Below are 15,646 nucleotides of genomic sequence, written 5' to 3' on the forward strand. Positions count from 1 at the left end.
TTACCGGAACACCGGGGGGTTACCGGAACCCTCCCGAGGGTTAATGGGCCTTAGTGGGCCATGAGGGAGAAGAGGAGGGCCGGCCAGGGCAGGCCGCGTGCCCCCTCCCCCCTAGTCCAAATAGGACAAGGAAGGGGGGGCGGCGCCCCCCTTTCCTCTTTCCCTTCCCCTCTTTCCTTCTCCACCAAGGCAAGAGGGGGGAGTCCTACTTCCGGTGGGAGTACGACTCCTCCAGGCGCACCCCAAAGGGGCCGGCCGCACCTCCCCCTCCCTCCTTTATATACAGGGGCAAGGGGGCACCCCATAACACACAAGTTGATCTACGGATCGTTCCTTAGCCGTGTGCGGTGCCCCCCTCCACCATATTCCACCTCGATCATATCGTCGCGAAGCTTAGGCGAAGCCCTGCGCCGGTAGAACATCATCATCGTCACCACGCCGTCGTGCTGACGGAACTCATCCTCGAAGCTTTGCTGGATCGGAGCCCGGGGATCGTCATCGAGCTGAACGTGTGCTGAACTCGGAGGTGCCGTACGTTCGGTGCTTGGATCGGTCGGATCGTGAAGATGTACGACTACATCAACCGCGTTGTGCTAACGCTTCCGCTTACGGTCTATGAGGGTACGTGGACAACACTCTCCCCTCTCGTTGCTATGTCATCACCATGATCTTGCGTGTGCGTAGGAAATTTTTTGAAATTACTACGTTCCCCAACAGTGGCATCCGAGCCTGGTTTTATGCGTTGATGTTATCTGCACGAGTAGAACACAAGTGAGTTGTGGGCGATACAAGTCATACTGCTTACCAGCATGTCATACTTTGGTTCGGCAGTATTGTGAGATGAAGCGGCCCGGACCGACATTACGCGTACGCTTACGCGAGACTGGTTTCACCGTTGCGAGCACTCGTGCTTAAAGGTGGCTGGCGGGTGTCTGTCTCTCTCACTTTAGCTGAATCGAGTGTGGCTACGCCTGGTCCTTGCGAAGGTTAAAACAGCACCAACTTGACAAACTATCGTTGTGGTTTTGATGCGTAGGTAAGAACGGTTCTTGCTAAGCCCGTAGCAGCCACGTAAAATTTTGCAACAACAAAGTAGAGGACGTCTAACTTGTTTTTGCAGGGCATGTTGTGATGTCATATGGTCAAGACGTGATGCTATATTTTATTGTATGAGATGATCATGTTTTGTAACCGAAGTTATCGGCAACTGGCAGGAGCCATATGGTTGTCGCTTTATTGTATGAAATGCAAACGCCCTGTAATTGCTTTACTTTATCACTAAGCGGTAGCGATAGTCGTAGAAGCAATAGTTGGCGAGATGACAACGATGCTACGATGGAGATCAAGGTGTCGCGCCGGTGACGATGGTGATCATGACGGTGCTTCGAAGACGAAGATCACAAGCACAAGATGATGATGGCCATATCATATCACTTATATTGAATGCATGTGATGTTTATCCTTTATGCATCTTATATTGCTTTGATTGACGGTAGCATTTTAAGATGATCTCTCACTAAAAATTATCAAGAAGTGTTCTCCCTGAGTATGCACCGTTGCCAAAGTTCGTCGTGCCCAAACACCACGTGATGATCGGGTGTGATAAGCTCTACGTCCATCTACAACGGGTGCAAGACAGTTTTGCACACGCGGAATACTCAGGTTAAACTTGACGAGCCTAGCATATGCAGATATGGCCTCGGAACACGGAGACTGAAAGGTCGAGCGTGAATCATATAGTAGATATGATCAACATAAAGATGTTCACCATTGAAAACTACCCCATCTCACGTGATGATCGGTTATGGTTTAGTTGATTTGGATCACGTGATCACTTAGATGACTAGAGAGATGTCTGTCTAAGTGGGAGTTCTTAAGTAATATGATTAATTGAACCTAAATTTATCATGAACTTAGCACCTAATAGTATTTTGCTTGTCTATGTTTGTTTGTATATAGATGGCTCGTGCTGTTGTTCCATTGAATTTTAATGCGTTCCTTGAGAAAGCAAAGTTGAAAGATGATGGTAGCAATTACACGGACTGGGTCCTAACCTGAGGATTATCCTCATTGCTGCACAGAAAAGTTATGTCCTGGAAGCACCGCTGGGTGCCAGGCCTGCTGCTGATGCAACTGACGATGTTAAGAACGTCTGGCAGAGCAAAGATGATGACTACTCTATAGTTCAGTGTGCCATGCTTTACGGCTTAGAACCGGGTCTTCAACGACGTTTTGAACGTCATGGAGCATATGAGATGTTCCAGGAGTTGAAGTTAATATTTCAAGCAAATGCCCGGATTGAGAGATATGAAGTCTCCAATAAGTTCTACAGCTGCAAGATGGAGGAGAATAGTTCTGTTAGTGAGCATATACTCAAAATGTCTGGGTATAATAATCACTTGATTCAACTGGGAGTTAATCTTCCGGATGATAGCGTCATTGACAGAATTCTCCAATCACTGCCACCAAGCTACAAGATCTTTGTGATGAACTATAATATGCAAGGGATGAACAAGACTATTCCCGAGCTCTTCGCCATGCTAAAAGCTGCGGAGGTAGAAATCAAGAAGGAGCATCAAGTGTTGATGGTCAACAAGACCACTAGTTTCAAGAAAAAGGGCAAAGGGAAGAAGAAGGGGAACTTCAAGAAAAACAACAAGCAAGTTGCTGCTCAAGAGAAGAAACCCAAGTCTGGACCTAAGCCTGAAACTGAGTGCTTCTACTGCAAGCAGACTGGTCACTGGAAGCGGAACTGCCCCAAGTATTTGGCGGATAAGAAGGATGGCAAAGTGAACAAAGGTATATGTGATATACATGTTATTGATGTGTACCTAACTAGAGCTCGTAGTAGCACCTGGGTATTTGATACTGGTTCTGTTGCTAATATTTGCAACTCGAAACAGGGACTACAGAATAAGCGAGCACTGGCCAAGGACGAGGTGACGATGCGCGTGGGAAACGGTTCCAAAGTCGATGTGATCGCAGTCGGCACGCTACCTCTACATCTACCTTCGGGATTAGTTTTAGACCTGAATAATTGTTATTTGGTGCCAGCGTTGAGCATGAACATTATATCTGGATCTTGTTTGATGCGAGACGGTTATTCATTTAAATCAGAGAATAATGGTTGTTCTATTTATATGAGTAATATCTTTTATGGTCATGCACCCTTGAAGAGTGGTCTATTTTTATTAAATCTCGATAGTAGTGATACACATATTCATAGTGTTGAAACCAAAAGATGCAGAGTTAATAATGATAGTGCAACTTATTTGTGGCACTGCCGTTTGGGTCATATCGGTGTAAAACGCATGAAGAAACTCCATACTGATGGACTTTTGGAATCACTTGATTATGAATCACTTGGTACTTGCGAACCGTGCCTTATGGGTAAGATGACTAAAACGCCGTTCTCCGGAACTATGGAGCGAGCAACTGATTTGTTGGAAATCATACATACTGATGTTTGTGGCCCAATGAATGTTGAGGCTCGCAGCGGGTATCGTTTTTTTCGCACCTTCACAGATGATTTGAGCAGATATGGGTATATCTACTTGATGAAACACAAGTCTGAAACATTTGAAAAGTTTAAAGAATTTCAGAGTGAAGTGGAAAATCATCGTAACAAGAAAATAAAGTTTCTACGATCTGATCGTGGAGGAGAATATTTGAGTTATGAGTTTGGCCTACACTTGAAACAATGTGGAATAGTTTCGCAACTCACGCCACCTGGAACACCACAACGAAATGGTGTGTCCGAACGTCGTAATCGTACTTTACTGGATATGGTGCGATCTATGATGTCTCTTACTGATTTACCGCTATCATTTTGGGGTTATGCTTTAGAGACGGCCGCATTCACGTTAAATAGGGCACCATCAAAATCCGTTGAGACGACGCCTTATGAACTGTGGTTTGGCAAGAAACCAAAGTTGTCGTTTCTTAAAGTTTGGGTCTGCGATGCTTATGTGAAGAAACTTCAACCAGATAAGCTCGAACCTAAATCGGAGAAATGTGTCTTCATAGGATACCCAAAAGAGACTATTGGGTACACCTTCTATCACAGATCCGAAGGCAAGACATTCGTTGCTAAGAATGGATCCTTTCTAGAGAAGGAGTTTCTTTCGAAAGAAGTGAGTGGGAGGAAAGTAGAACTTGATGAGATAACTGTATCTACTCCATTATTGGAAAGTAGTTCATCACGAGAACCGGTTCCTGTGACAACTACACCAATTAGTGAGGAAGCTAATGATAATGATCATGAAACTTCAGATCAAGTTTCTACTGAACTTCGTAGGTCTACCAGAGTAAGATCCGCGCCAGAGTGGTACGGTAATCCTATTCTGGAAGTCATGTTACTTGACCATGATGAACCTACGAACTATGAGGAAGCGATGATGAGCCCGGATTCCGCAAAATGGCTAGAAGCCATGAAATCTGAGATGGGATCCATGTATGAAAACAAAGTATGGACTTTGGTTGACTTGCCCGATGATCGGCAAGCCATTGAGAATAAATGGATCTTTAAGAAGAAGACTGACGCTGATGGTAATATAACTGTCTATAAAGCTCGACTTGTTGCAAAAGGTTTTCGACAAGTTCAAGGGGTTGACTATGATGAGACTTTCTCACCCGTAGCGATGCTTAAGTCCGTCCGAATCATGTTAGCTATTGCTGCATTTCATAATTATGAAATTTGGCAAATGGATGTCAAGACTGCATTCTTGAATGGATTTCTAGAAGAAGAGTTGTATATGATGCAACCGGAAGGTTTTATTGATCCAAAAGGTGCTGACAAAGTGTGCAAGCTCCAGCGTTCCATTTATGGACTGGTGCAAGCATCTCGGAGTTGGAATAAACGCTTTGATAGTGTGATCAAAGTATATGGTTTTATACAGACTTTTGGAGAAGCCTGTATTTACAAAAAGGTGAGTGGGAGCTCTGTAGCATTTCTAATTTTATATGTAGATGACATATTATTAATTGGAAATGATATAGAATTTCTGGATAGCATAAAAGGATACTTGAATAAAAGTTTTTCAATGAAAGACCTCGGTGAAGCTGCTTACATATTGGGCATCAAGATCTATAGAGATAGATCAAGACGCTTAATAGGACTTTCACAAAGCACATACCTTGACAAAATTTTGAAAAAGTTCAAAATGGATCAGGCAAAGAAAGGATTCTTGCATGTGCTACAAGGTGTGAAGTTGAGTCAAACTCAATGCCCGACCATAGCAGAAGATAGAGAGAAAATGAAAAATGTTCCCTATGCTTCAGCCATAGGCTCGATCATGTATGCAATGCTGTGTACCAGACCTGACGTATGCTTAGCAATAAGCTTGGCAGGAAGGTACCAAAGTAATCCAGGAGTGGATCACTGGACAGCGGTCAAGAACATCCTGAAATACCTGAAAAGGACTAAGGAAATGTTTCTCGTATATGGAGGTGACAAAGAACTAGTCGTAAACGGTTACGTCGATGCAAGCTTTGACACTGATCCGGACGATTCTAAATCGCAAACCGGATACGTGTTTTTATTAAACGGTGGAGCTGTAAGTTGGTGCAGTTCTAAACAAAGCGTCGTAGCAGGATCTACATGTGAAGCGGAGTACATAGCTGCTTCGGAAGCAGCAAATGAAGGAGTCTGGATGAAGGAGTTCATTTCCGATCTAGGTGTCATACCTAGTGCATCGGGACCAATGAAGATCTTCTGTGACAATACTGGTGCAATTGCCTTGGCAAAGGAATTCAGATTTCACAAGAGGACCAAGCACATCAAGAGACGCTTCAATTCCATTCGGGACCAAGTCCAAGTGGGAGACATAGAGATTTGCAAAATACATACGGATCTGAATGTTGCAGACCCGTTGACTAAGCCTCTCTCACGAGCAAAACATGATCAACACCAAGACTCCATGGGTGTTAGAATCATTACTATGTAATCTAGATTATTGACTCTAGTGCAAGTGGGAGACTGAAGGAAATATGCCCTAGAGGCAATAATAAAGTTATTATTTATTTCCTCATATCATGATAAATGTTTACTATTCATGCTAGAATTGTATTAACCGGAAACATGATACATGTGTGAATACATAGACAAACATATAGTCACTAGTATGCCTCTACTTGACTAGCTCATTAATCAAAGATGGTTATGTTTCCTAACCATAGACATGTGTTGTCATTTGATTAATGGGATCACATCATTAGAAGAATGATGTGATTGACATGACCCATTCCGTTAGCCTAGCACTTGATCTTTTAGTATGTTGCTATTGCTTTCTTCATGACTTATACAAAGTTCCTGCAACAATGAGATTGTGCAACTCACGTTTACCGGAAGAACACTTTGTGTGCTACCAAGCATCACAATGTAACTGGGTGATTATAAAGGTGCTCTACAGGTGTTTCCGAAGGTACATGTTGAGTTGGCATAATTCGAGATTAGGTTTTGTCACTCCGATTGTCGGAGAGGTATCTCTGGGCCCTCTCGGTAATACTCATCAATTAAGCCTTGCAAGCATTATAACTAATGAGTTAGTAATAAGATGATGTGTTACAGAACGAGTAAAGAGACTTGCCAGTAACGAGATTGAACTAGGTATTGGATACCGACGATCAAATCTCGGGCAAGTAACATACCGATGACAAAGGGAACAACGTATGTTGTTATGCAGTTTGACCGATAAAGATCTTCGTAGAATATGTAGGAACCAATATGGGCATCCAGGTTCCGCTATTGGTTATTAACCGAGAATGGTTCTAGGTCATGTCTACATAGTTCTCGAACCCGTAGGGTCCGCACGCTTAACGTTACGATGACAGTTTTATTATGAGTTTATAAGTTTTGATGTACCAAAGTTTGTTCGGAGTCCCGGATGTGATCACGGACATGACGAGGAGTCTCGAAATGGTCGAGACATAAAGATTGATATATTGGAAGCCTATATTTGGACATCGGAAAGGTTCCGGGTGAAATCAGGATTTTACCGGAACACCGGGGGGTTACCGGAACCCTCCCGGGGGTTAATGGGCCTTAGTGGGCCATGAGGGAGAAGAGGAGGGCCGGCCAGGGCAGGCCGCGCGCCCCCTCCCCCCTTGTCCGAATAGGACAAGGAAGGGGGGGGCGCCTGTCGTGGTTCTAAGCCTGACAGTAGAGTGGGGGGTAGGTATGGAGAGGCAAGGTCCTAGCTATGGAGAGGTTGTAAGCACAAAGGATGTACGAGTTCAGGCCCTTCTCGGAAGAAGTAACAGCCCTACGTCTCGGAGCCCGGAGGCGGTCGAGTGGATTACGAATGTATGAATTACAAGGTGCCGAACCCTTCTGCCTGTGGAGGGGGGTGGCTTATATAGAGTGCGCCAGGACCCCAGCCAGCCCACGTAGGAGAGGGTTTAAGGTGAGTTAAGTCTGGGGCGTTACTGGTAACGCCCCACATAAAGGCCTTTACTATCATAAAGTCTACTTGATTACAGGCCGTTGCAGTGCAGAGTGCCTCTTGACCTCCTGGTGGTCGAGTGAGCCTTCGTGGTCGAGTCCTTCAGGCCAGTCGAGTGAATCCTCGTTGGTCGACTGGAAGGCGACCTCTTCTGAGGATGTCCTGGAGTAAGTTACTTGGATCAGGTCCATGACCCTACCCTAGGTACATAACCCCATCATTAGCCCCCGAATGGATTGAGGCTTCGAGTGAAGAAGGAGTTGATGTCGTTTCCGATTAATTTTTGTGCTCCGGTTGTGCGCTGTTCTGGACCAAAGAATCCCTTTGTCGACAGGAAACAACTTGCCTTCAGTCGACTTGATCCATTCTGTTTTTGCGTCGAGTGATCTTTCAGGCTTCGACGATCTCCGAGCGACGGATCGCCGGAAACACCGCGCCTGACAAACTGATTTGTTGCTCGCGGATTCCGCGGGATGCAAAATTTTGGGGCGCGCGCGAAGCGGGGCGGACCGCGGCGTTCGGATGGGACGGGGCATGGACGCCTCGATCTCCGCGCCGCCTTTTTCGCCACGTATCCCGTCTGCATAACTGTTCCAGATATGATTAGATCGACCGGGCCCACCTGTCATCCACTCGGAAGGGACCTTATAAATGTGCCCGGCGAGGATTTCTGTGCTGCGCCTTAGCATTCTTCCCCTCTCTCTGCTTCCTTCCTCCCTGCTCAGCGTGCTCGCTCTCGCCCCCGCACCACTTCCCTTCGCGCATCTCGCCGGCGACCATGGCCAAGGAGAAGACGGCGGCGCTGGAGCGTGCAAAGAAGGCGTCGGCGTCGGAGAAGGCGAAGGGGAGATCCACCAGCCGCGGAGGGTCCTCGTCCAGATCCCGCCTGCCGAAAGGCTGGGTCCAAGGAGACTGGATCCAGTCGACCATCACTGAGAATGACATTCTCGACATGGCCAACGAGGGCTTGATCCCCCACGGAGCTGCGAGGCTTCCGGGGAAGGAGTGGCAGCCCCAGCCAGAAGAGGGTGAGTGTGTGCTTTTGGCCACCCATGTTGATCGCGGGTTTTCCTTGCCGCCGAGTATTTTCTTTCGTGGCTTTTTGAACTTCTTCGGAGCGCAGCTCCACCACTTTACCCCAAACTCCATTGCCTATCTTGCCGCGTTCGTGTCCATGTGTGAGGGTTTCTTGGGCTGTCGACCGCACTGGGGTTTGTTCAAGCATATATTCACGTGTCGCTCTCAGACCGTGAAGAAGGCGAGTCCAGGCGACGAAAAGACCCGAGTCGTCCAAATGTGTGGGGGTTTGGGCATCCAGGTGAGGAACAAGAGCACCTTTCCGCCCATGACCTTTCCCGAGTCAGTCAGAGGCTGGCAGTCGACCTGGTTCTACTGCCGGGACCAGTCGACGCCGGGACAGTCGAGTGGACTCCCACAGTTTACCATGGACCGAGTGAACAAGCCCTCCTCTCTGAAGTTGATCCCGGAGGAGAAAGCTGATGTGAAGATGTTGATGGAGCGCGTGGTGCAGTTGGTTCGGGAGGGAGTGACGGGCATGGATCTCCTGGAGGTCTTCCTCAGGCGTCGCATCCAGCCCCTCCAGTTCCGGAGCTACTGCATGTGGTTGTACTGTGGGACCGAAGACGAGACTAGAGTCCATCCAGAAGCAGTCGATGATGTCACTCTGGAAAGATGGATGGCAGCCGTCACCGGAAACAAGGACAACCCACGCGGAGCCAGAAGGATTCCTCCACTCGACCACAACAGCGATCCAAATAAGGTACACTTGCCCTGCTCTCCACTGCATTCTTGTCGCATTCATCTCTGTCTACTCTGCCGACTGGTCGACTGATCATTGTCTTGATATCTGCTAGGCCCTCACCGAGCTGTACTCGATGCCCAATGGGGCACAAACTCCGACTGAGGAGGGTGAGGCGAGTGGGGGCGAGAGTCAGGACGAGGAGGAATGGGACTCGGACGTTGCAGGGGACGACGACGACGATGATGATGACGACAGCGATGATGATGACGCCGAAGACGAGGAGGAAGAGGAGGAGGTCGTGCCACCGCGCTCGGAAAGGCGGTCGAAGCTCGTCCACGACCCTTCGACTGAACGTGGCAAGGGGGTTGCGACGCAGTCGACCAAGCGCCCTAGGACCACTTCTCCAGCGCCGACTGGAAAGGCGTCGAAGCAGCCTAGGGGGGCTCCGCCAAAGCCGACCAAGCTCCTGCCGAAGATGAAGGTGTCCATCCCCACCATATCAGGGTAATTGTGCTGCTCATATTTTCTTATTCTGTGCGAACTTTATCTCTGGTCGACGCTGAAGTTAATCGACCGATCCTTTGGAGTTGCAGTGCTGCTACTTCTGAGACCTCGGCCCGGGCTGATGACCACGAGATGGAGGATGCAGCAACTTCGAACCCAGGTACTGTATTCTTAACATCGTTCTTAGTCGACTGACTCGCGATCTCTGATCCTGATTCTTCTCCGCAGCTCCACCCAATACTGTTATCAATCTCCCTGATGACGACGAGGATGAAGAAACACTGGCACGCAGGAGGAGTCGGAAAGCGTCCGCCAGTAAGGTGCCTCAGGATGTGACGGCGCCTGAGATTCTGACTGTGGAAGAAGAGAACATCACTCGACACACGGTGTCCTTCGCAAATCCACTGACGAGTGCTCAGCAGCCCTCCCTCTTCACGACGCACCACGTCCCAGAGGACCAAGCTGGCGCAGCGAAGGAGGCAATACGCCAGGCGGGACTCATGATGGAGCAGCTGAAGACTATCCGGGACGCGAGCGAGGCAGCTTATGACGCCAGCTCTGCCCTCCAAATCAATGTCCAGGTCAGTCGACCGCTGTTTGTTCTGTTGGATATGCTACCAAAAAACTTTTCTTTTCCGGAATTTATAGTAATCACCCACTGGGTGTGTCGAATAAACTCCGTGTTAGCGGGGGCACGCTGAGTGCACCCGTTGGGTGTAGTCCCCAAGGCTAAGGTCGACTGCTGGCAGTCGGCCTTAGGCTTTATGATGTCAATCTTTCTGTCAGTCGACTGGTCGACTGGATTTCACAAACCGGTGGGGGCACGCTGAGTGCACCCACTGGGTGTAGTCCCCAAGGCTAAGGTCGACTGCTGGCAGTCGGCCTTAGGCTTTATAATGTCAATCTTTCTGTCAGTCGACTGGTCGACTGGATTTCACAAACCGGTGGGGGCACGCTGAGTGCACCCACTGGGTGTAGTCCCCGAGACTGTGGTCGACTGCTTGCAGTTGATCACAGTCTTAGAGAATGCATCTCGCACACATTTTTTTTTTGAGGTCGACTGGTCGACTTTGTCTTCAACAGGATTAGTGGGGGCACGCTGAGTGCACCCACTGGGTGTAGTCCCCGAGACTACGGTCGAATGCTTGTATTTGGCTGTAGTCTTAGAAACGTGTGTTTATCCCTTTTTCACTCGGAAGTGAATTATATTTGACATTTAGTCGATTGGTTCTTCACAGAACTCCTGTGATCTTGTGGCTCGCTACTCAGAGCTGGAACAAAAACATACTCAAGTCGAGCTGAGCTTGAAGCTGGTTCAGGAGAAGCTGACAAAGGCAAAGGAGGAGACCGAAGGTATGTTTGGTGAGAGCCTGACGACTGCTTTTCCCCTTGCTTGTTTCAGCATCTGATCTTGCTGTAACTTGCAGGTAAGGTAAGGGAGGCCCAGCAGAAGAAAGACCTTGAGCTAGCTGAGAAGATCAAGCTTGCTGACGAGAAGTTAGCTTCAGTTACCAAGCTCGAACAAGACAATACCAATCTGAAAGCTGCTCTTGGGATTGCCAACAAGGAGGTCAGTCGACTGAAAACTGACAAAGCTGCCCTGACCGACCAAGTCAGCAAATTGACTGAGAAGAAAACTGAACTGGAGGCCTTCCTGAGTGGCCTTGCCAAAAAGTTGTTCCTTATGCTTGAAGGTAGACCTCCATGTTTGGCAAATATTTCCAATTGTGGCTTTTTCCATTCGACTATCTCCTTGACTTAGTGATCACCCTTGCAGAATTTTGTCAAAACTTTGAAGAAGAAACCAGCCGACTGGAACCAAACCTTGACCCCGTCAATTCTCCGGTGAACGACGAAGTTGCCATGGATGTTTTCCGACTGGAGTCTCGTGTTGCAGCTGTCGTGGACTATCTCGCAAGGCTGAAGGCCGCCACATCTCGCATCGACTCGACGCTCTGGCCTGAGCAGACACTTCAGAATGACCTTGAGTCGCTGATGGCCCGCTTGAACACGATCCCTGGTCGAGTGCAGGAGTGGAAGAAGTCCTCGGCTCGGTGTGGTGCAGATGTCGCTCTGTGTCTGGCCCGAGTCCACTGCAAAGATGCGCGAGAAGAGAAGCTGGCGGCCCTTCGGGTGGCCAATACCAAGAAGCACGACTTCAGATCCTTTATGGAAACTTTCCTTGCAGCTGCCACTCGGATCGCCGACGGGATTGACCTTGATGAATTTGTTGCACCTTCCAGCCCTCCACAGGAGGGGTAAAAAACTTCTTCTGGCTCGACGCTTTAAATTTGCCTCGGTATGCCGAGTGAAATTGTAACCGACAAACCTTAACAGGCTTGACGCCTGAGCACTTTCGGTTCCTTTAGATGTCGATTCAAACTTGGATTTGGTGCTTGAATACGATTGCCTTCGGCTCGGAATGTCTTTTGCAGGTTCAAAGCAAGGTGCCTGTGCTGCAATCGATTTATTCTTTAGTCCACTTAGACGAGCACTGGGCTGCAGCTAAGCCCCCGAGTGAGAGGGTTGCTCTTCACTCGGTAGGATTTTCACGACTTAGGCGAGTGCTTGGACTGCAGCTAAGCCTCCGAGTGAGAGGGTTGCTCTTCACTCGGTAGGATTTTTATAACTTAGGCGAGCACGAGGCTGCAGCTAAGCCTCCGAGTGGAAGGCTGGCTTACCACTCGGTAGGATTTTGATAACTTAGGCGAGCACGAGGCTGCAGCTAAGCCTCCGAGTGAGAGGATTGCTCTTCACTCGGTAGGATTTTCACAACTTAGGCGAGTGCTTGGACTGCAGCTAAGCCCCCGAGTGAGAGGGTTGCTCTTCACTCGGTAGGATTTTTATAACTTAGGCGAGCACGAGGCTGCAGCTAAGCCTCCGAGTGGAAGGCTGGCTTACCACTCGGTAGGATTTTCACAACTTAGGCGAGTGCTTGGACTGCAGCTAAGCCCCCGAGTGAGAGGGTTGCTCTTCACTCGGTAGGATTTTTAACTTAGGCGAAACGGATTCGCAGCTAAGCCTCCGAGTGGGAGTCTGGCTCACCACTCGGTAGGATTTTGATAACTTAGGCGAAACGGATTCGCGGCTAAGCCTCCGAGTGGGAGTCTGGCTCACCACTCGGTAGGATTTTTACAAACTTAGGCGAAACGGATTCGCAGCTAAGTCACCCACTGAGGGGAATTTCATTGGACAAAAAATAAAAAGTGATAGATATTATGGAGGAACTATGACACTTATTATTTTGAGGTCCATGAACTACAGAAGTACTTTATTGCAACTCATCCGAATGATAAAGCTTAAGTGTAAAACGGGCGGAGTAGCTCCGCGTTCCAAGCTCGGGGCTCGTCGATATTATGCTCGACGTTGTAAAGACGGTACGCCCCGTTGTGGAGAACCTTGGTGACGATGAAGGGGCCTTCCCAAGAAGGAGCAAGCTTGTGTGGTTTGTGCTGATCCACTCGGAGAACCAAATCCCCTTCCTGGAAGGCTCGACCTCTCACGTTTCGGGCGTGGAAACGCCGCAGATCTTGTTGGTAGATGGTCGACCGGATCAGAGCCATCTCCCTTTCTTCCTCTAAAAGGTCGACTGCGTCCTGCCGCGCTTGTTCAGCTTCTGCTTCGTTGTAGATTTCAACTCGAGGGGCATTGTGGAGAAGATCACTCGGCAAGACTGCTTCAGCTCCATAGACCAAGAAGAATGGAGTTCTTCCGGTCGACCGATTAGGCGTGGTCCGTAGTCCCCAGAGTACAGATGGAAGTTCGTCGACCCAAGCTCCAGCCGCGTGTTTGAGATCACGCATCAGTCGAGGCTTCAGTCCCTTGAGAATCAGTCCATTAGCCCGCTCTGCTTGTCCATTCGACTGCGGATGGGCGACTGATGCGTAGTCGACCCGTGTGCCTTGGGAGTCGCAGAAAGCTCAGAATTCCTCTGAGTCAAAGTTCGACCCATTATCCGTAATGATGCTGTGCGGAACTCCATACCTGAATATTAGTTCCCTGATGAAGCTAACTGCAGTACCGGTGTCAAGGCTCTTGATTGGTTTAGCCTCGATCCACTTGGTGAACTTGTCGACTGCCACCAGTACATGCGTGAAGCCACTTCGTCCTGTTCTCAAAGGACCGATCATGTCCAGCCCCCAAACTGCAAAAGGCCAGACGAGTGGGATGGTCTTCAAAGCTGACGCAGGCTTGTGCGACATATTCGAGTAGAACTGACATCCCTCGCACTTATCTACTATCTCTTTTGCCATCTCATTCGCCTTGGGCCAGTAAAATCCGGCTCGGTATGCTTTGGCCACGATGGTCCGAGAGGACGCATGATGACCACAGGTCCCCGAGTGAATATCATTGAGGATGAGTCGACCTTCTTCTGGTGTTATGCACTTCTGACCGACTCCAGTCGCGCTTTCTCTGTATAATTGTCCTTTGATTACGGTAAAGGCCTTAGATCGACGGACGATCTGTCGAGCCTCTCCCTCATCCTCCGGAAGCTCTTTCCTCAAGATATATGTGACATACGGAATCGTCCAGTCAGGAATGACCACCAAAACCTCCATGATCAAGTCGACCACCGCTGGGACCTCAACTTCAGTCGGATCTGTGGCGCCCTTGGGCTGCGGAGTTTCTTCGGTGAAAGGATCTTCTTTGACTGACGGAGTGTGTATATGCTCCAAGAACACACCACTCGGAATGGCTTCTCTCTTGGAACCTATCTTTGCTAGATCATCAGCTGCTTGATTTTTCAGTCGGGGTATATGATGGAGCTCCAACCCCTCGAACTTCTTCTCCAGCTTCCTCACTGCACTGCAGTATCCAGTCATGGCTGGGCTTCTCACGTCCCACTCTTTCATCACCTGATTGACCACTAAATCCGAGTCGCCATAGACCATTAGGCGACGGACGCCGAGTGAAATGGCCATGCGCAACCCATATAGGAGGGCCTCATATTCTGCCTCATTGTTGGAGGAATCAAAGTGAATCTGGAGCACATATCTGAGCTTATCTCCTCTGGGGGAAACCAGGACAACCCCAGCACCGGAACCATTCAACATCTTAGAGCCATCGAAAAACATGGTCCAATGCTCCGAGTGAACTTCAGTCGGCTGCTGTTGTTCAATCCACTCGGCGAGGAAATCTGCTATCGCCTGGGACTTAATGGCTTTCTTTGCCTCAAACTTGATATCAAGGGGAAGAAGTTCAATCGCCCATTTGGCCACTCGACCAGTTACGTCTCTGTTGTGCAAAATCTCTGATAGTGGAGCGTCGCTGACGACTGTGATGGAATGGTCAGAGAAATAATGAGCAACCTTCTTTGTGGTCATGTATATTCCATACACAAGCTTCTGATAATGAGGATATCTCTGCTTGGATGGAGTCAAGACTTCAGACAAATAATACACTGGGCGCTGAACTTTGAGAGCTTTTCCTTCTTCTTCCCGCTCGACCGTTAGCACAGTACTGACGACTTGTCCTGTGGCTGTGATGTAGAGCAACAGAGGCTCTTTGCTGATTGGAGCAGCAAGCACCGGCTGGGTGGAGAGCAGAGCTTTTAGCTCGGCAAACGCTGCATCAGCTTCTGGAGTCCACTCGAACTTGTCAGCCTTCTTCATCAGTCGGTAAAGAGGCAGTGCCTTTTCACCGAGTCGTGAGATGAATCGACTTAATGCGGCCAAGCATCCAGTAAGCTTCTGGACATCGTGCACTCGCACAGGGCGTTTCATTCGGAGAATAGTGCCAATCTTCTCTGGGTTAGCGTCGATTCCCCGTTCGGAAACGAGAAAACCGAGTAACTTGCCACCAGGAACTCCAAATGTGCACTTTGATGGATTGAGCTTGATATCATACCTTCTGAGGTTGGCAAATGTTTCGGCGAGGTCAGCGAGCAGGTCGGAACCTTTTCGTGACTTGACAACAATATCATCCATATAAGCTTCCA

The sequence above is a fragment of the Triticum dicoccoides genome, chromosome 1B, assembly GCF_002162155.2.
Source record: "Triticum dicoccoides isolate Atlit2015 ecotype Zavitan chromosome 1B, WEW_v2.0, whole genome shotgun sequence".
NCBI classification, from domain to species: Eukaryota; Viridiplantae; Streptophyta; class Magnoliopsida; order Poales; family Poaceae; genus Triticum; species Triticum dicoccoides.